Genomic DNA, 20,543 nt, shown 5'->3' with positions numbered 1-20,543 from the left:
TAGCTGAAGATTACCTTCTAACTTATAATTGTTAATAAGCAGCATGTGGTTAGTAACAATGCAGCCTGGTTTTGGTCAGTCTGATAAATATCAGTCCTGATAATTTGATATGGCATCCATGTGCATACACCAGCTACAGGATGCATACATGGGTCTGGCATCCTTCCAGTCTGAGGGCCACCCACCCCTGATCCCAGGGCACACAAGTGTGACTATGGCTGGTGTAATTCTGGCTGTCCAGCCACTCCCCTCATATTTCTGGAACCCGCCAGTAACCATTTAATGCCATGGGCAAGATTATAAATGGGCACCATATCTCCAAGGTATAAGCAGTTATGCTGATTTGCATTAAACCTTGGCAATTGTTGTTTTGACAATCAAAAGCAAGTGGCTTATTCCATATGTCTGCAGGCAAATGCATCTCTTTGGGCCAGTGTGCCATCCCCATTCAGAACGGAAATCGAGCACTTGTTGATTTAACAGGGTTTGCCACAAAACGTATCTAGTGTCCGTGGCAGTTTTATTTACCTGCAGAAAGAATTTCTTAATTACAAAAATTCTGCCATCTCCAATTATTGCCTATTCTTTTTGCCAGCATTTTTCAAAGCAGTGTTCAATATAGGGCCCACTGCGCCAGCAGTTTAATCGCAGCAATGGAATCTGAACCGATAGCAAATAATTTATTGCCCGACGCCCCCACCGCCCCAGCAATTAATTAATCAAGTCCCCTGGCTACGCGCAATCAGGGGCGGATCGTCCATAATGGGCAGCTGGGCGGCTACCCACATCCCAGCCACCCATTATGGATGAGTCATCAGGCAACTCAAAACAGAGAGAGAGCAGCGTGTTAAAGGCTCTTTCCCCTGCAGGAATTCAGATTTTTACTGCATGCTCAACAGGCCATGCCTGGCTGGGGTGTACAGCTCTTTCAGCCAGGAATTACTCATTGAGAATGCCAGCTCTGTCGTTGCAGCGAGAGCGGTGCCCCTCTGTACACCCATCTCTCATTGAGACTTCATTGGAAGTCTTGGGGCGTTCATTTTTCAGAGCCCTGATATGCACATGTCCGGGACTCTGAAACTTGTCAACACAAAGCTTCCTGGTGACGTGGCGCTGGCTGGGTGAACTGTCAGGTAAGCTGCTTTTCAGAGTGTGTGTAAGGGTGAACAGCATGTGTGCATGAACAAATGTGTGACAAGAGCTGCTTGAGTGGTTGTCTGCGAGTGTGTGTTTATAGTGCTGCTCTACCTTCGACGGGTTTGCCCATCTCTAGAAGAGTAAGGGTGTAGGGGGTTAAACATTTACCTCACAGGCCTCCACCCCTGGTGGGAGTGAGCAAAGGCCTTGAAACTAAGCTAACGCTACCAGAGAAATAGCAAAATAAATTAAGGACAGCAGATAGGGGCCTGGACAGAGAGCGAAGGTGTGGGAGTGGGAGATTTTGGAGGCCAATAACCTGATATAGGGGGATCCATGGGCCCGGAATCGTGTTTGACGATTATAATGAATATATTTTTAATATGCTTTTGTTAATAGACAAAACATTATAAAACGGTTGACCTAGTATTTCAGATAAAAAGCTCTTTGCTTTCATGGAAGCCAAATTGAGAACTCTGTTCTGGTCCACATATAAACGGGCACCACATTGAACTTGTGTGTAGTTTTTAAAAATGTGTGTTTGTACATTTTATGCTGAAAAATAGGTTATTAAATGGAAATATTGCGATTTAACTCTATTGTTCACCATTGCAAGTAGTTATATTCAAGATTTTCGGTTGGGCAGTCTTAGAAAAGGATGTCTGCTATGTTCTTATTCGTGTTTTTGCTATTACTAACGCTTGACGTGGAAATACATTTTGATTATCATGTTTAAAGCCTGGAAGGCGGCCGGTGGGTTGAACACTGGCTGCTGAAGTCTGTGTGGAAAATCCTAACATGGCCGATTCAGTATTTCCTCCTTCTTGGTTGGATAAAGTGAGTTCAGTAAAATAGTATGTGTTATTTACAGTTGGCCAAATGTGACAAATTAGCATTAGCAAACTTATATATAAAAGATGATTTATTTGCCGTAACAAGGTTTTCCAGGAAGCCTGCTAAAAATGGGAAATGTCGGTACACGAATCATGTCGAAAAAGAGCTGGAGAGACCTGTGTGTCATCTGTGCACCATTGTCCCTAGAGAACCAAGGGATTGAAATCATATCCTGAGGAATATTTGTGGCGCAGACATTCTCCATTAATTACTAGGACTAATGTTAATGCGCACCCAGCAGCATGTTCAGGTGCCCCTTCCGGCATGACTTTGCAGGACAGTCAGAAGTGGAAGGCACCCAATTTAGACACCCGCGAATCTTGGGGGTTACAGGTTAATATCCCACTCGGAATTGGTCATCCATTCGTGGGGTGAAGACAGTGGTTAGATCACAAACATATTCAGAGGTTTAGATGTGCTTTCTTTCAGAATAATGGGCATTCTTTAAAGTCCCTCTAACTCGGCTGCTCCTACCATCTCAGGTTTGTGAAGGGACATACGTGTGCATATGTACCAAATAAAGTGTTTGTTTTCCAACCTGCAAAGTTCCTTTGCTTTGGTGGTGAATAGCGTATTTGGCATTTGTTGGGAAAAGACATGCTGTGCATTGTCGAGTTTCGGCCCACTCCAAACATACCCCACTTAGTTTAAGGAACCTCTGACTAAGATTACGAAGTACAATGACCTTGGACATCGACTGCAACAAAATGTCTCTTAAGAAAAACCTTGGAGAATCGTACAGAAACTCGACCAAATATAGAACTTCAAAAGGCAAACTTGGCAGAAACACTCCGCCTGACAAGCTGCTAGGCCCAAGCACCCTCTCATACAAACCTGCCCAACCCAATTCCGACATACTTAAGCCTGAGCTACCATTCATTAGGTGTGCGCTCATTAATGCGAGGTCACTTATAGCCCATGCACTGGACATTGCCAACCTCATCATGACCAACAACCTTGACATATTAGCGATTTCGTAAACATGGCTGCACGCAGCAGCAGGCCCAACTCCATCACTGGCCATCCCAGAAGACATCATGATCCTCAGAACTGACGAGAAAATGTGAGTGGAGGCGGAGTAGCTGTCATCGCTAAAAAACATTTGGGCATAAGAGAAAAACCTATCCACCAATCGTTCACTTCAGATGAACTTCTTTCTCTCTGTGACAATACCCCTCAATGCTAATTCCACATTGACTTTACATATCTTGTACCCACCCCCAAGCCCAGTTTCTTCCTTGGACGAAGAGATCACCCAGCTTCTCACCAACAACACTAAACTTGGGTCGAAAATTATCCTACTAGGAGACCTCAACCTAGGACTTTACGACACGAAAGATAACAATGCCCTAGCATTAGCCAACAGAATATCAGAACTAGGTTTCCTGAATCGCATCACCAACCCAACACATAATAAGGGTACAACCCTCGATTGGATTGCTGATATCAACTGTAACATTAAGAGTCTTTCAAATACACCTTGCGCCTGGTCCGATCACCACTTGATCACCTTCACCATCCAGGATCAGCCTACCACACACCCTGACCACAGCATGGCCCCTCCAGCTCTTACTAGAAATAAAAGGAACATTACAGCAGAAAGGTTTCTTCCCCTACTTAACCCTATTATCAAACCACATAACATTGACAAACTAAACCCTTCAGAGATGGTCGATTTCTGCAACCAAACCCTCTCTCAGGCAGTAGACAAAGTAGCCCCACTAAAAATGTGCAAAGCTAAACAATCTGCTCATCTTAATTCCTGGTATACCTCCAGTCTATAAAGTCTACATAATACCAAGAGAGCAGCTGAAGGGATCTGGAAAAAAATCCATCTCATACCAATAAAGAAAACATTGTCACAGCGTCAAAAAACTACAAAACGATATACCTAAGAATTATTCAATATTCTTAGAGGATTAGAATCTCCTGTGACTCCGCAGGAACATTGCACCAAAGATACTACTTGGTGCTCGAACATCCAAAAAGCACTGTTGGATAAAATCTCTCTCCTTCAGACCAAAATCTCTACCAAAAAACACAGTCTATCCTCAGACGCCCAACACTTTGAGCACACTGACGCTACTGTGAACCAGCCAACTCCTTTCCAGTTCACTCCAGTTTCAGTACCGAAAGTGATAAAAATAATTGAGAGCCTCAAACCATCAAAATGCCAAGGAGACATTTGACCAGCCACGTTTATCAAAGATGTTGCAGGTGAGATTGCACCCTTCATCACGACTCTAATCAATGCATCCTTTGAAACTGGCACAATCCCCACTAATCTCAAGGATGCTTTGGTCCTCCCACTTCTCAAAAAACCCACACTCGATCCCAATGCACCTACCAATTAGAGGCATATAACCATGGTACCCTTCCTTCTTAAAATTCTGGACGGGGCAGTGTACCTCCAAATTCATAACTATCTTGAATTAAATAACCTCCTTGGCCTTCACCAGTCAGGTTTCAGACCAGGTCATGGCACAGAATCTGCTCTTGTCGACCTTAAAATACAAATGGACAAGTTAATCGACAAAGGGAACATAGCCCTCCTTCTCTTGTTAGATCTTTCTGCGGCCTTTGATTTGGTCAATCACAATGTCCTTTGCAAACATTTGACCACAGCTGCACATCCCTCTGCCAAAACTACATCCTAGATTACATTTTTCTCTCCAATAGGACAATGAGAGTATTCTCTCCACCAGCGACAGCTGACCCAACTCCAGTTCTATGCAGAGTTCCCCAAGGTTCGTGCATCTCGCCCACTTTGTATAACATTTTAATAAAGCCTCTATTTGACTATCTCGACAGCTTGGGTGTCACCTACACTAACTATGCAGAGGACACCCAAATACTCATACCTCTCTCAGGCTCCGACGATACTGATTCCAAACTTTTGAACCAAATCTATTAATCCATTCAGGCATGGATGGCCATTCATGGTCTCTGTATGAATGACGACAAAACTGAACTGCTATTGATTGGCTCACATAATCGCTTAAACAAACTCTCTGAACAATTTAAATCCTTCATCATCGACAATAATACCATTAAAGTGCTAAAGAAGTCAACACGCTACAGATCTACCTTGACTCAACACTCTCTCTAACCAAACAAGTCAATGCCACAGCCTCCTCGGTGGCATATACAGCAAAACGTATTACTGCTTGCAGGCCTTTTCTGTCCTCTGGCAATTGTATCACCTTGGCCAGAGCACTTTGAACCCCCCCCGGTCTCACTGAACCAAGAAGTAGGTTTGTTTTGCAAAGTTAAAAGATTTATTTGAAGAGTTGCACAATATATATATCAAACCTTTATGAATATGAACAATATCTGAATATCACACTTATGAATATGTATACAATGATCAGCAATGGGTAATATTACAATAATCAACAATCTCTTTAATCAATTAGGAGTAAGAATAGGAAGAATAATGTAGCAGAGAATAACTTTGTGTGGGTTCAAGAAAATGCAATGATATGAAATTAATGCAACACAGAAATGAAACTTGTTATGAATTCAATCAAAGACAATGTAATCATTCTTTCCCCCTGATACCACTCACTCCCCCCAATATGCAATATGAAGAGATGGAATGAGGGCACACAGGTTTCAGGAATAACAATCAACAATTGCAGTTTCAATCCCGATTCCCCCAGCAAGCTTAGAGAGAACAGGAATGATTTTAAAACAGGTCAATTGCTTTTAAATGTGATTTGAAATGAATAGGAAACATGCTTAAAATTGATTTTGATTCACTACATGGGATTCAGAACTAGTGACAGCCACTTTGGATAGGTTCAGGTAAACACTCGCAATGATTGTAGAATGACTGGCAGATGGAAAACGAAATTCAGAAGTTGAAAACAAGAAATAGCTGTTTTTACATTTGGTGAAATCGCGGCAAACTTTTCAGTGCACGAAAAACGTGATTACAGCAAAACTATAAGGAGTTGGAATGCGGTTCTTAGTTCATTTGAAAGCTGAGGTTCGTTTCTAGCATGTACGGTTCAGAGGTTACAGAGGTTTTAGTAGAGGTAGATGAGTAAATGTGTGTGTTCTTGCCTGTCCTCAGCAGTCCCTATTTATCCATTTTCCAAAGGGGTGGGGAGGCTGATTATACTATGCCCAACCCTCTAAGAATCTGATAGGTCAGAGAATTCCCTCTCCCCTGATTTGAGAAATGAACAGTGTGTCATGATGTGTCATCATGTGTCAGAGTGACACTGTGTTTATGGTCCAGAGAAAACCCTTTTGGGCGGTTACTCAGTGTCAGTTCTGTACCAATTTTTTTACATACATGCACATACCATCTGGGCATGTCCCTGTAAATTTTCATATTCCTAACATAATCACAATAGCTAGAATATGAACATTTTCGGGGTTCAATCTCTGTATATCGCACAGATTCCAGATTAGTTTTAAACTGTGAGCGAAATTTTCATTTTAATAACCTATAAATTCCATATTTTTATCAGTTCAGCATAATTTGCTATAAGTCTTTTTCTCAAACATATTTTCTGTGCTTTCTGAATACACAAAATGGTTTGTCTCCGCCTCCAAGGTCTTGGCTGGGCCAGAGAGTCACATGGGCTTGTCTTCCTGGGCAGTTGGTTTCTGTTCACACCCGAATTAGCATTTTCTCTCAGTTCAAGAAGCCCATTGTCTCTTTACCAGAGCAGCAGAGAAAGTCTCCTCCTCTTCTCATTAGCATCCAAATGAGATATCCTCTCCTTTTGGTGGGAAGCAAAAGGGTGGTGTGTTCTCAGTGGGGGGAAAACCTCTCTGAAGTTTTAGCTGAATCTGTCATGGTGCAGAATCTAAAGGCGGAAAATGCCGCTCTCAAATAATTAGTTCTATCCCGTGATTCTGCCACAAAAGAAAGTGTGTTGCTGGGCGGCATAGTGGACAAATACGATGGGTCGGCAAAAACCCTTCGCGGATTCCTGGATTCATGTTTGGTCCACTTTACTTTTAAGCCCTACTACTTTTCAACTCCCAGGGCTAAGGTGGGGTTCATAATTTCCCACCTTTCAGGAAACGCCTTAACCTGGGCTACGCCCCTCGTTAATTCCGGCGATGCTCTCCTAGATGACTATGATGGCTTCATACAAGCCCTTAAAACCATGTTTGACCGTCCAGAGCAGGTCTATAGTGCCCAGGAACGCCTGTTAGACTTTCAGAAAGGAGTTTTACCCTTTTCAGGAGAAGCCTGAATGAGGAGATTAAGGATGAGTTGGCCAGAGTGGCTCGCCCAAACTCATTCCAGGCACTAATGGACCTTGCCATGCAAATAGATTTCCGTATCCAGGAAAGGAAGGCAGAGAAGAAGAAATCCAGAGGTAATCCTCCGAAGCTGTCCTTTGAGAGTACCACCAAGACGGACACAAACCCAGGCTCAGTCTCTGAGCCAGAACCCATGCAGATAGGAGCCTTCCGTGGACCTATATCCCCGCAAGAAAGGATGAGAAGGATTCATACAGGGTTGTGCATGTATTGTGCCTCAGACAAACACTTGGTTAGGGAGTGTCCTCTAGCCCCTCCTCGGCGTTCGGGAAACGCTAGTTCCCGATCCTAGATGGAGCAAAGCTTCGGGAGAGAGATGTTTGCTCAACATCAATTCCATCCTTTACCTCTCCTGGACAAAACAATTTGGTGATACTACAGGCCTTCCTGTCGCCCTCCAAGAATAAGACCTATCCCATTCTGGCCTTGGTAGACTGCGGAGCTATGGGAATTTTCATTGATCAAGACTGGGTTGTTAATCATCATATTCCGTACGAGACACAAAGCACCATGCAGCCGGTGGAAGCAATCGACTGAAGACCCCTCACTTCAGGACCCATAAGCCTCCAGACAAAAGAGATCCAGCTTTCCATAAACCATCACCAAGAGCGGATTACATTCAACATCATTAAGTCAGCTCATTACCCCATGGTATTGGGTATGCCCTAGTTAAAGAAGCACAATCCGTATATCAATTGGACAGCAGGATCACTATTTCTAGGCTCAGAGTTTTGTATGTCCCACTGTCTATTCCTGGATCCCTCCTCAACACCCCTAAAGAACCACTAAGAGACCAGCAAACACCACTCATGGGTTCCAATATCATACAAGTCCCAGAGGCCTATCAGGGATATGCTTATGTATTTTCAACTGCCATAGTCCAGGCCTTACCCCCTCACAGACCTGAAGACTGTGCCATAGATACAGATCCCTCAGCAGTGATTCCCTTCGGCAGAATGTTCATCCTTTCCGAACCAGAGAAAAAAGGCCCTCTGAGAATACCTGGATACCAACCTTGAAAACGGCACCATAAGACCCTCAAAATCTCCAACGGGTGCTTCGTTGTTCTTTGTTCCCAAGAAGGACACCAAGGAACTCAGACCTTGCCTCGACTATCGTGGCTTAAATCAATGCACCCTCAAAGATCGGTACCCACTGCCCCTGATCTCGGATATCCTGGAAGCTGTGAGAGGCGCCGTAATATTCACGAAGTTGGATCTCCGGGGTGCCTATCATTTGATCCGTGTCCGGGAAGGAGACGAATGGAAAACAGCCTTTAGAACACCCTTTGGTCACTATGAATATCTAGTCATGCCCTTAGGACTAGCTAATGCCCCCGCAGTTTTTCAACGTTTTATGGATAGGGTGTTTTCTGACATGTTATTCCTCTTCATCATTGTCTATCTGGATGACATATTGATCTTTTCCAAGGATCCTCTAAAGCATGAAGAACATGTAAAGGCAGTATTACAACGACTCCGTGAACACAAACATTTAGCCAAAGCCGAAAAATGCTTGTTTCACGTTACTTCTGTTCACTGCCTAGGATTCATCCTTAGCCCAGAAGGAATTGGTATGGACCCTTCAAAGGTAAAGGCCATACTGGCATGGCCCGCTCCCACGTCCATGAAACAAGTTCAATCCTTCATGGGGCTTGCCAACTTCTACCGGAAGTTCATTTCTACCTTGGCCGAGATCGTTCAGCCAATCGTTGCCCTCTTGAAGAAAGACACCCCCTTTATCTGGTCTACACTGCAAGATAAGGCATTCCAACATTTAAAGACAGAGTTCACGCAAGCCCTCATCTTGGCCCAACCTGACATAAATCGGCCATTCCTAGTGGAAACGGATGCCTCTAACTACGCCATAGGAGCGGTCTTGATGCAGGAACTTGAGGATAAACTGGAACACCCCATTGCTTACCTCTCACAAACCCTGACTCCCAGTGAGACACATTACTCCGTCCTGGAAAAGGAACTGTTAGCCATCCGCCAAGCCTTCACCGAATGGCGACATCTACTTCTGGGTGCTAGATATCCAGTTCAGGTCCGCACGGACCATCGGAATCTTCAAATTCTACAGTCGTTGGAGTGCAGGAACAGTCGTCAGGCTTGTTGGGCCTACTTCTTTGCCCAGTACCAATTCCAAATCACTCATGTTCCCGGATCACAAAACCTGATTGCTGACGCCTTATCTCGACGTCCTGACTATGTAACTACTGAAGACAGGGCCTATCCTAAGATGTTTCCCCACACGATCTTTGTAGCTCAAGCAGTCAACCTCCTGGAAGAAATTCGAGTGCAAACCCAATCCTCTAACCTCTGGAAGGATATTTCAAGGAAGAATCCATGGAACCTAAGAGTTAAGGAAGGATATTTATTCAAGGACAATGCACTGGTCATTCCTACACAGAAATTACAACAAAGAATAATAAACCTCTGTCATGATACGCTTCACTCCGGACATCGTGGCATAACCAACACCCTCCGTCTCATACAAAGACAGTTTTGGTGGCCTAGAATGAAGACCAACGTACAGCAGTACATCAAAGCTTGTACTATCTGCAGTCAAAATAAACATGATAACAAGAGACCGGCGGGTCTTCTACTGCAACCTACACTGCCAACAAGGCCATGGGAATTCATTGCTACAGACTTCATTGTGGAATTACCACCTCCTCGAGGATACACGACCATCATGGTTACCATAGACTTGTTCACTCATATGGCTCATTTTACACCCCTGTGTAAGCTACCATCCTCGTCCGAGCTTGCTAGAATCTTCCTGGAACACATATTCCGTTTACATGGACTTCCTTCCAAGATCATATCTGATCGAGGACCTCAATACGTCTCTCAATTCTGGAAACATCTCTGTCGCATTTTGGGAATCCAACACGCCCTCTCATCTGGTTATCATCCCCAAATCAATGGGGCCACAGAACGTGCTAATCAGACCCTGGGCCAGATTCTTCGATGTTTCGCCACCAAGCTTCAGGATGACTGGTCACTCCTGATACCCGTGGCTGAATTCGCCTACAACAATTCCGATCATTCAGCACTTAAGACCAGTCCCTTTTATTGTAGCCAAGGTTTCCATCCATCGGTTCTACCCTCTGTTCTCCCTCATCCTACACCAGTACCTACTGTCGACTCCTGGATAGAAACCCTCATCAACATACACCAGGAGGCCAAAGAAAACTTAGAGAGGGCCAGAACACAGACTAAGAGGTATGCGGATTCCAAAAGTAGACCAGATCCTTCTTATGCAAATGGTGATCAAGTCTGGTTGTCCTCGAAATGACTACCCCGACATCTACGGCCAAACAAGTTGGCCCCTTGGTACTATGGTCCATTTCCCATCAAGGAAATTATCAATCCAGTTTCATACCGGATCAGACTACCAGACTCCTGGAAGAAAATTCACCCAGTATTTCACACATCCTTATTTTTTTTTAATTTATTTTTTTATTTTATGTTTTAGTTTGGTCTCAAACTTTTCCATCAAACTTTTCCATCATTTTGATTCGTGAAAAGAGAAAAAAAGAATAAATGGCCGATGAGCTGAAGATATAGACATCAGTATCGAGAGGCAGCGGAGCTGCGGAGATCCGCTGAGTTTTGAGATTTCTTTTTCATGAGATCAAGGATGTGTTGAAGGTAGAGAGATACTGTATATATATATTTGTTATTCTTTCCGCTAAGAATTGCCGCCCATCTTTTATCTGTAGTCATTTGTTGGGATCCCATATCAAAATATCCCCAAAATTGTTTTTGTTGGATGGCAAGAGAGGGGCATTCCATCACGAGATGAAATATGGTTTCTGGTATCGTCTTGAATTTACAGAAACGGCAGTGATTTTGGTCTTTTGGAATTTGTTTTGTTGCAGCTAGATAATCATTCGTTGGTAGGATATTTAGCCGAAGTCGTAAAAAGATTGCTCTGATATTTGGGTCAGGAAATTTCGACAAGTATTGCTGCGGTTCATGACGTTTTCTATTGTCTACGTTGCAGTGCAGCGTCCGTTTGTAGTTGTTTTTCTGATCAATGGTTTGAATCCAATCATTCTGGAGAAGTTTGAATTTGGCATATTGCGGCCGTTTGATTAAAAGTTCTTCGGAGATCTCTTCTTTCTCCATTTCTTTGTTGATTGATTTTTTCCAGGTTTCTAAGATTGTGTTATTTAAAGCGTTGCGATCGGTTTTCAAAATTTGGATTGCAGGAGTGATATCATCCGCTATTATTTTCCGATAGATGTCCATTCTTTTCCATCGTACCATGGATCCGATGGATTGGGTTGCTATCTCGTATCGGATTCTGGGCATGGAGTATGATTGAGGAAGATTTAGGATCTTGCGCCAGAATATTACCTCAAGTTTTACCCATTTTACATGTTCGGCATTCAACATAGTTTCAGATCCATATGTTATTATGGGAATGTATTTTTGCCTGTAGTACATAATAATCGGTTTATATGAGAATTTTCCATATTTTTTGTGCAGGATGCACCCCTGGCGCACCAGTGCTTGGGCTTTCTGTTCTATTTTGTCCAGCCAGTCCGCTTCTATTTTTGATTGATTGAGTATGATCCCTAGATATTTAAATGTTGTGACATTTTCTATTCTTATTCCATTGATGTTGAAGTTCGGTTGGTGTTTTAATTTTGTTTGTGGTTTCGTCAACATCATAGTCTTTGTCTTCGTAATATTGATGACTAAATCATTTTGTTTCATGTAGTTGCTTAGTGCTGTAAGTGAAAGTTGTAATCCAGATGGGGTTCTATAGAGCAAAACGATGTCATCTGCATAGGCCATTATAGGGACCGGTATCGAGTTTATTTTCGGGGGGTTTGTTTGCGTATTTGCCAGATGTTGGTCAATGTCTGACGTGTACAGGTTGTAAAGCGTCGCTGCCAGAGGGCATCCTTGTTTTAAGCCGTTCATTGTCACGATGGAAGCAGATGTGTTTCCTTGTTTTGAGAGTCTGACTTTTATTGAAGTGTCAGAATAAAGTAGGATGATGGGTTCGAGGATGTTCGCTGGGCATTTCCATGCATGCAGTTTTGCCCATAGCTTGTGTCGAGGTATAGTATCAAAAGCCATCTTTAAATCAATGAATGCCGTGTAGATCATGCTCCTGTTGTTTATGGCTTCATGTTTGATTAAGTGCAATAGTAGGAGATTTATGTTAGTCCCTACATTGCGCGTGAAACCTGTTTGACGCGGAGAGAAACGTCCATTGGTGGTAGCCCATGCAGTCAGGTGCTTTAAGAGAGCTGTTGCGAAGATTTTTCCCAAGGGGTCCAGTAGAGCGATTGGACGAAAGTTCTCCGGGAGGTCGCGTGGTCCTTGTTTATGTATCGGAACTATTGTAGCTGTTCTCCAAGTAGTTGGGATTCGGTTAGTTTTGTTTATGATGTCCAGGATCTGTGACATGAATTGTGCCCATGCTGTGGGGTTTTGTTTAAGGACGGCGTTCGAGAGGCCGTCGGGTCCTGGGGCTCTTGATGAATTGAGACTTTTTATCATATGTAGGAAATCTTCTTGGGAAGTATGAATTGTCCATTTTGTAGTTCTTTGATTCAGTTTTTCTTCTGGATAATTATGCTGTGGTCCGTACAAGGTCGAGAAATGGGTGATCCATGTCTGTTGTGGTACATTAGCTGTGAGCTTATGTTGTTTCAAGTGGTTTTCGTTCAGTAGATTCCACAGTTCACGTGTGTTATTGGTCTTTAGAGTCTTCATTATTGTTTCTGCATCCGTTTGGAGCAACATCAATTGATGTGATTTCCTCAAATTGTTGTAGGATTGCTTTAATTTTGCAATCTTTATCCGATTTTCTGTTGTTTTGTTTTTGTTGAGTTGTCTTCTCTGTTTGGCCAATTCTTTTTTTTTCTGCTATTTCCCGGTTGTAGGTATGTGCGTGTGAGGTTTGAGGGCAGTTTTTTGCTGTTTGTTGAAAAGGAAGAAGAAGCCACCCGTAATTCAGTTTTTCCAATTCTGGTTTTGATGAATCTTCTAAATTTCTTGGAAGAAGAGCTATCGTTGTATGTGATATGCGTAGCATTGTTGCTGAACCTGCAAGTTGTAGTATTGTGGCATCAGATGGTACTGGTTCATTCGTCATTAACTGTGAGGTGACGGTTAGCATGTTGTCACTATTGTCAGTGATTAGCGTTATAGCTGCCTTGACAGATGCTTGCAGGGTTTGTGAAAGAAATATGTAGTCGATGATCGCTTCTGATTGTCCTCTGGTCCATGTTGGGACAAAGGAAGTCGAATTATCTTTTGCATGGTTTAAGAGCATCAGGTTTCGTGTTGTTATTTCTTTCATCCATGTTGCTGCTTTAGGAGTTAGTTGGTCCAGCGTGCGTGGAGTACCATTTGATGTTATTAGATTGATGTTGAGGTCACCGCACAGTATTAGTTCGATGTATTGATGTCTCTGAAGTAGATTGTCTATAGTCATGAATACGCCGTCCATAAATGCCTCGTTTGTGATGGCCACAGGATTCCAGTAGAGATTCAGAATGGCAATTTTTGTTTCATAACTAGTTTTTTGGTGTTTAAATGATGTAGTTGCTATTACGGTCACTTGAATCCAGGGGTTTATATTTTCATTTGTCAACACTTTCCATTTCGGAGTTATTTTGATAAGTGTGAGTAGTCCTGATGCGGGTCTGCCTTGATGTTTTTTTAAGGCAGGGTTTAAGAATGCAAGAAAACCGTCGCAAGCTGGTGTATCCACGATCCAGGTCTCTTGTAAACAAATGATTAGATAATTCTCGAGGTTAGAGCAAGGTTGGGTGTATAAGTGTAGGTTTCCTCTTGTGTTCCATGAGCAGAGTGACCATGTTATGCTTGTATTAGTTGGTTGTTATGAATAGGAGTAGCTTGAACTTCTTGAGTATGTGGTTTCCGACCTTGATATTTCTAGGTCGTAGATTCTTTTGATTGGTTGTTCTTGGCTAATTGCTCTTGCCGCTGTTGGCGGAGAAATCCATTTTGAAATCTTCGTTGCTTGGTTGTTGTTGCGGATATAGTTCTGTTTTCTCTCAGCATTGTTTCTTAGCGTTGTAGTGGGCCAGCAGTTGAAGCCAAGTTTGAGGAGGTGTTCACATTTTGATATAATTAAGTCTTGGTCTTCTGGGTCAGATAATTCTGCGATAATTTTGTCTAAGTGTTTATCATCCTTAAAGGTGATTAAATCGATCTTATTGGTTGTGATATGTTTTAGTTGTGGTATTGCTCCAAAAAGTCGGAGAATGTTAGTTCTATTAAGTATTAAAGGTTTTGCTCTTTTTATTTGGTTTTCGATATGAATTTGATAGATTTGGTTTTGTTCTAATGGATCTATAAAGGAAGGTAAGGTGCATTCGCTTGTGGACATGTTTTGTAGATCAAAGGAGTCATCTGTGACTTGATCATAGAAATCACTCCATGAAATGGTGCAACTGGGGCTGTTGAGAGACGTATTTGAGACATCTTGTAGCGATTGATTAGCAACGTCTTTATACTGGTGTAAGGATTGCGGTTCACGGTTATTTGAGTACTCGTCAAGTATTATGTAACTTGATGACGTTGTGGGACATGTGAATGGTGGTGTGTCGTCTATTTCCTGATCTTCATGAGTTGAGCAATTTAGTAGTTCTTCATCGTGAGAGGCAGATTGTGACAGAGGTTGTGACGGTATGGTGCTTGGAGTGAGTGGAGTTTGATCTTGTAGCGTCGTGGATATTGCGACTGGAGGTCTAATTTGAGTTGCTGATGATAAATGGCACTGTCTCGTTGTCTTCTCTTTTACATCTTGTGCAGGTTGTCCGTTGTTTTTTATAGTTCTGAGGAAGGCTCTGGATCCTGTTTGTCTTTTCTTGGGAGGTTTTGTCTGTCCGGGTTGTGGAGTGGTAGTTGGTTTTTCTTTTGAGAAAATTTTGAACTGTTCTATTTTAGTTGTCTTCAGTGTGTTTTGATCTTGTGCTTCCGAGTCCAAGGGGGATACTGACGTTGACGATTGTTGTACGGTCTTTTCTGCATAGATTTTTGATCTTGTGGCTAATTGTTGGACAGTTGGACATTGTGGGAGAGAGGTTTGGGTAATCTTCAAGGCCGGTTTTTGATTTAATTGGTGTTGTTGTTGTAATTTGAGCAGATTCAATAATTCTTTATTTAGGTTTGTTTTTTCTTGTTGGTCGCATCTAGCCATTTCTGCTAGACGTTGTTGCCAGCGGCTTGATTGCTCTGCTTCTAAGTTGAGGCGAGCCTCCGTTGTGTTCACAAATTTTTCAATGTAGATCTGTTTAGAATGGATCGTAGCTAATAAGGTTCCTTAGTCTTTAATGTTATCATTCATTGTTTCCAGTAACTTAATGAAAGGTATCATGGTTTGCGATAGTACTGCAATCATCATGTTTTGCAAATCTAACATGGTAGTGGGAATTCTTGGATTAGTGTTTTCGTGTTGTCCAGGTTTGTTGTCCATTGAGGCAGGGGATTTCTGTTCTGTGAGGTTTGATGACTGCGCTGGTTGATAGTTTTTGTTGATGTTATCTGGTGTGTAAAAAGAGTCGTCTGTGTCATAAGTAAAGTGATTTGGGATGGGATGTTCCAGTTGATGGATCATAGCATATTCAGTCTTGCCGATTCTTTTTCCAGGTTCCTGAGATAAACACAGAGTTGATGTCATCCGAGATGGGTGTGATCCTTTATTTCTGCTGAAAATTTCCTTTCATTTGTCGATGCTTGACATAATAGATTCAATTTCAGTTATGTCCATTGATAGTCTTTTTACTTTTACTAGATCTTGATTGTTTGTGGATTCTGTCATCTGAGGGAGTTTGAGTGAGTTGTGGGTTTTCAGCCATGCAAGTTTGGCTAGTCTCGCCTTTTCTTTCTTCGTTTGCTGTTGTGTGTCGTATACTGTATCTTGTGGTATATTAGAAGTTCGTAGCTCATCTACCAACGGTTTGATAAAGTCATGAGTAGTGGATCCTGTTTCTTTGGGGTATAGTTGTTCTTCGTTGTTTGGGTGGGTTCTAGGTGGACTAAGTTTGTTTAATTTTTCCTTAATCGTATGCTGTAGTGTTACTGTCTCGCATTGTAATGTAGAGGTTTGTGGTTCTTCAGACGGTGGTTTGATAAGTTCGTGAGTTGTAGATCTTGGATCATTAGGAAGCAGATGTTCTTCGTTATGGTGGTAGATAGTGGTGGAGCTAATGGCATGATCCATTATATTGTTGTTTTCGATTATATTTTGTTGGGTTTCACTGGCTTTTTGTCGCTCGGGTTGGTTGTCTGTTATCGGGTCACAAGGTATAATGTCTTCTATTGGGCCTTGTGTAGTTTCTCCTGGTATTGGTGGGCTTTCAATGATTTGTTGGTGCTCATATGGTTGAGGTGTTATCGGATACGCTTTTTCCCTTTCTTCTGTTAAGGGTAATTCTGGTTTTCTGGGTGATGTCAGGGGGTCCTGATTTTGGTGGTACAGAGTATTAGGTAGGAATTTTTTCAGGGCGATTTGTGGTTTTACAGCTGTCTGTTTTTATTCATTGGTGTTCACGCGAAATTTCCACTTGTGTGTTCAACTATTTCAGAGTTATTGTTTAGACGAGTTTGAGTATTAGGTATGCTTTGAGAAGCTAGGCAGTCATTTTCTTGCTCTTTAATGCCACTTTCAGATGCAGAAGAGGTATCAGAGATATGGTGATACTCAGTGTCATTGTCCGTTTTCTGTAAATATTGGTTCAATTGGATTTTTGGTAGTTGTCTTCGCGAGAGTGCTTGCTCCAGGGTGAGTTGTGATGAGTCTTGGGTAGTAAGGTGTGCTGTATTAAGTTTTGTTCTCAATCTCGTTTTTGGTCGTACAGTTGTAGATTGCTTGGTTCTGTTTGTCGACATTGTTTCTTTGGGTTGTTTTTGTCACCTATCCGCTGTATGTATCTTTTGGTAATAGAGACTGCTGGTGAGAGCCAGGAAAGGGTTCCTTTCGGTCTTTCACTGATGTACAATGCTTGAGTCTTTCGGTTAGGGAACCTACTGGGGGGATCCAAGGCAGGGTTCCTTTCGGTCTCTCACTGATGTGCAATGCTTGTCTCTTCCGATTAAAGAAACTACTGGTGAGATCCAAGGAAGGATTCCTTTCGGTCTCTCACTGCTAGGAGAGTTTCTATTCGGTCTAGGAATCGAGGTGTTTGAGGCAGTTTTAGTTGATGTCCGCAGGATCCAAGGGACTAGCTCTTTCGGTCTCCTGCAGAACAGTTAGAGTTGTTGAAAATGCCACTTTACCTCAGTTGATCAAGATTAGTGATGTGATCGTTTCAGTCTTGCTGTTACTCAATTTTTCTGTGATACTGTTGTGATCCAAGGGAGGAACCCTTTCGGTCTCACAGCAGTGAGTGTGAGTCCTTTCGGTCTAGTGGTTTGTCTCCACGATATCCAATAAAAAATAAGCCGTGCGGGCTCTTAAAATATAGGTGTCTTTTCCGTGGTGGAGTTCAATTAGACGTCTGTATCTCTTTGGCTAGTAGTGCTGGGGTCCAAGGTAGGGTCCGTTGTCAAAGCAGGCAGGCAGATGGTCGCACAGCGTTTTTCTCTTTGGGTCGTGATGTTGAGATCTAAGTTAGTGTCTGTTGCCTCAGCACACAGGCGAGGGCTTGCTCAAGAAGGCGAAGGGGTTGTATAATTTCCGGGTGGAGCCCGATCGTCAGGAAGGTTGTTGGCAGGAGGCGTGTGTCGTTGCAGGTAAGGTTGTTTGTCGCACTGAGTCCGAGGTCCTAAGTTCGGGCAGCTGAATGTGCAACAGACACAGGAACGCTGTGAGTCTATATACTGTACTCGTTTGGTATTGAGACGCTGAAACAGCAGGCTGGCAAGGGCTTGCACTGGAGGGCGGAGAGGTGGACTATGTGGGCTATGTTTGTTTGCTGTGGGGACACTGTCGCAGCATACTGGTATGGGCTCGCGCTGGAGGGCGAAGAAGTGGAGTAGACACAGAGCGAAAGTCAGACACCAAGATGCTTGGTAGCTGTAGATACGCCTCGCTAAGGGTAGAATTCGCTGACGCGCTCAATCTAGGGTGCGCAGGCAGTTGGACAATGCGTAAGGTGGTTTGAAAGAACGAACTCACGGTTGTAAGTACATCTGTTGTTTTGTGCTTTGGCCCCGAGCCAAGTCCTGAGGGCGCGGTGAGTTCAGCTTACGGTTTTTCAGCAGTGTGTGTCGTGAAGCAGGAGTCCAGGAGTGTCGCTTCCGAATAAGCCAACTTGCTCAGGGTGGATTTAACAAGGTTTAAAGAGGGCCGCGGGGCCCGCAGAGCCCAAAGACCACAAGACTCTGCAGCAGACTCCGCGGCCGCTCCGCGGCTTGCTGGGTATTTTATCCTTGGTAATGTTAGCAATAGAAAGAGGACAAAACAAAAAAAAAAATAAGCTCAAATCCTCAGGCAGGTACCGGAACGAAGCTGTAGAGTCTTCCACTGACACAGACCACAAGACTCTGCAGCAGACATCCTTATTAAAACCCTACACCGAATCCTCCCGGAAATCCTGCCGACCTCCTCCTCTGTTGGTCGACAACTAATTGGTATATGAAGTATCCCGAATATGTGACTCCAGGTATAAACGGGGTCAGCTTAAATACCTGGTTGAATGGAAAGGATATCCTCCTAGTAAAAGAACCTGGGAACCACTTTCTAATCTCAAGGCCCCTCGACTGCTCAGAAGATTTCACCTTATACACCCGGGCAAACCCGGAGGAACGGGTCTTCGGAGGAGGCATGCTGTCATGAACTACAGAACACGCCCCTTTTGGACTTCCTGGACCTTGTCTCAACGGGGCTTACACCACCTTGTACTCCCAACATAGCCATCCACTGTGAAACACCTTCCTCGCTCTACACCTTGGACGTAGTGTGTTCTATTAATAGACCATGCCTCCCGCAGCTCCGCACGTCTCAATGCTATTGCGAAGTAGCGACCTGACGTGTGCTCCGTAGCTCGCAGTATTGTTTTCCTTGCTTCTTTCCAACCAACCCCATTCCTAGTCCCTTTCCTTCCTTTCTTGATTCCTGGACTCCTCTGCTAGTAGCGCACTCTGTAAATTTCCCAGATTCCTCAATCTTTGCATCCCGGAACTTTGAACGCACTCTGGAGTCGGAAGAGACTCGTGCAGCCTTATTCAAGACTCAATCCGTCCGCAAGAAGGCATGGATCAAGAAATCCAGCAATGATCGAACTCAGGTGAGAAGGGGGGAACTCCTTGACAGAATCAGGTTACCTTACAGTAAATTGTAACATTGTTCCTTGTTAAAATTACAGTTACAAATTTTAAATAAGCAAACATGTCTTCAATTCCAGTCTTTTTCAACATGAAGATCAATAGTGGCACCCTATATTGCATTTGTTGGAAGTCCCTTCTTTCCCCACACTTAGATTTTGAGACACAAGTTTCACATGACAGGTTTAGAGATCACCAGCTTCTGACAGAGGCGAGTAGCGGTATTGCGCCTATTTTCAACATATTTTTCCAAGCCAGCATCTTTAAATGTGGATTTTCTTCTGATAAATGTACTTCTGCTGACATTATATTTATTTGGATTCTTGAAGCAAAATGATGCTTAACATCCAACAAGAAGGTTGGATCTTTTATTTGGTTTGTGAACCATGATTTTTGCAAATTTGACAACCAAGAAAAACAGATTTCCAAACAGCTCTGTGTTTCTTTTGCAATCAGCATTGCTTTTTCAAGTAGTTTCAGGCTGCTCTGTGGGTAGCCCAATGGTGGGTTTTGGCAGTGCTCTCCTGTGTTACCACTGACATAGGCAAAAGTGGTTTGGCGGCCTATTTTTCAGGTTTTTCCTGTGCACTTCTGGGTGATTTTAGCGTGCATAATGCCTTCCGGTGGCCATTCTGATGTTCCTGATGCACAGTAATGTTGCAGGGCCTGGACTAGTGGGTTAAAACATCCCATAAGCCCCCCCTCTTGCGATTTGGCGTTGATCGCCCATCAATGGAATTCGCAAGACTGGGATGTCAGTTTCATCTCTTCTGATTCCACAAATGGCAAAGTTCATCATCTTTTCCTCCATCAGGGGTGGATCGATTGGTTCTCCTCGCCAGTCCTGATGTGAGTATTGAGTGATACTCTGGGCCCCTCGGACCTTTCCTCCCGGTCCTCGGTTAGTCCTCCTTGGTTAGTCTCCATGGTTTCCAATCAAAACTATGGTGACAA

The 20,543-nt window shown here is 43.2% G+C and overlaps 1 protein-coding gene across 2 annotated transcripts in view; it reads left to right on the top strand.

The window, feature by feature from the left end:
* The first annotated feature begins 879 nt into the window (after window positions 1–879).
* Window positions 880–20,543, top strand: part of RAVER2 (ribonucleoprotein, PTB binding 2) — a 1,138,299-nt gene continuing 1,118,635 nt past the window's right edge. Inside the window, exon 1 of one of the 2 annotated variants that reach the window (XM_069641990.1) lies at window positions 880–1,133. The gene's annotated coding sequence lies outside the window, so the exon portion shown is untranslated. The remainder of the gene's footprint in view (window positions 1,134–20,543) is intronic. The other variant, XM_069641989.1, reaches the window with a different exon arrangement.

Source organism: Ambystoma mexicanum, chromosome 1q (assembly GCF_040938575.1).
Source record: "Ambystoma mexicanum isolate Mex_15411 chromosome 1q, UKY_AmexF1_1, whole genome shotgun sequence".
Classification (NCBI taxonomy): domain Eukaryota; kingdom Metazoa; phylum Chordata; class Amphibia; order Caudata; family Ambystomatidae; genus Ambystoma; species Ambystoma mexicanum.
This window is presented reverse-complemented; position numbering and strand designations above follow the sequence as displayed.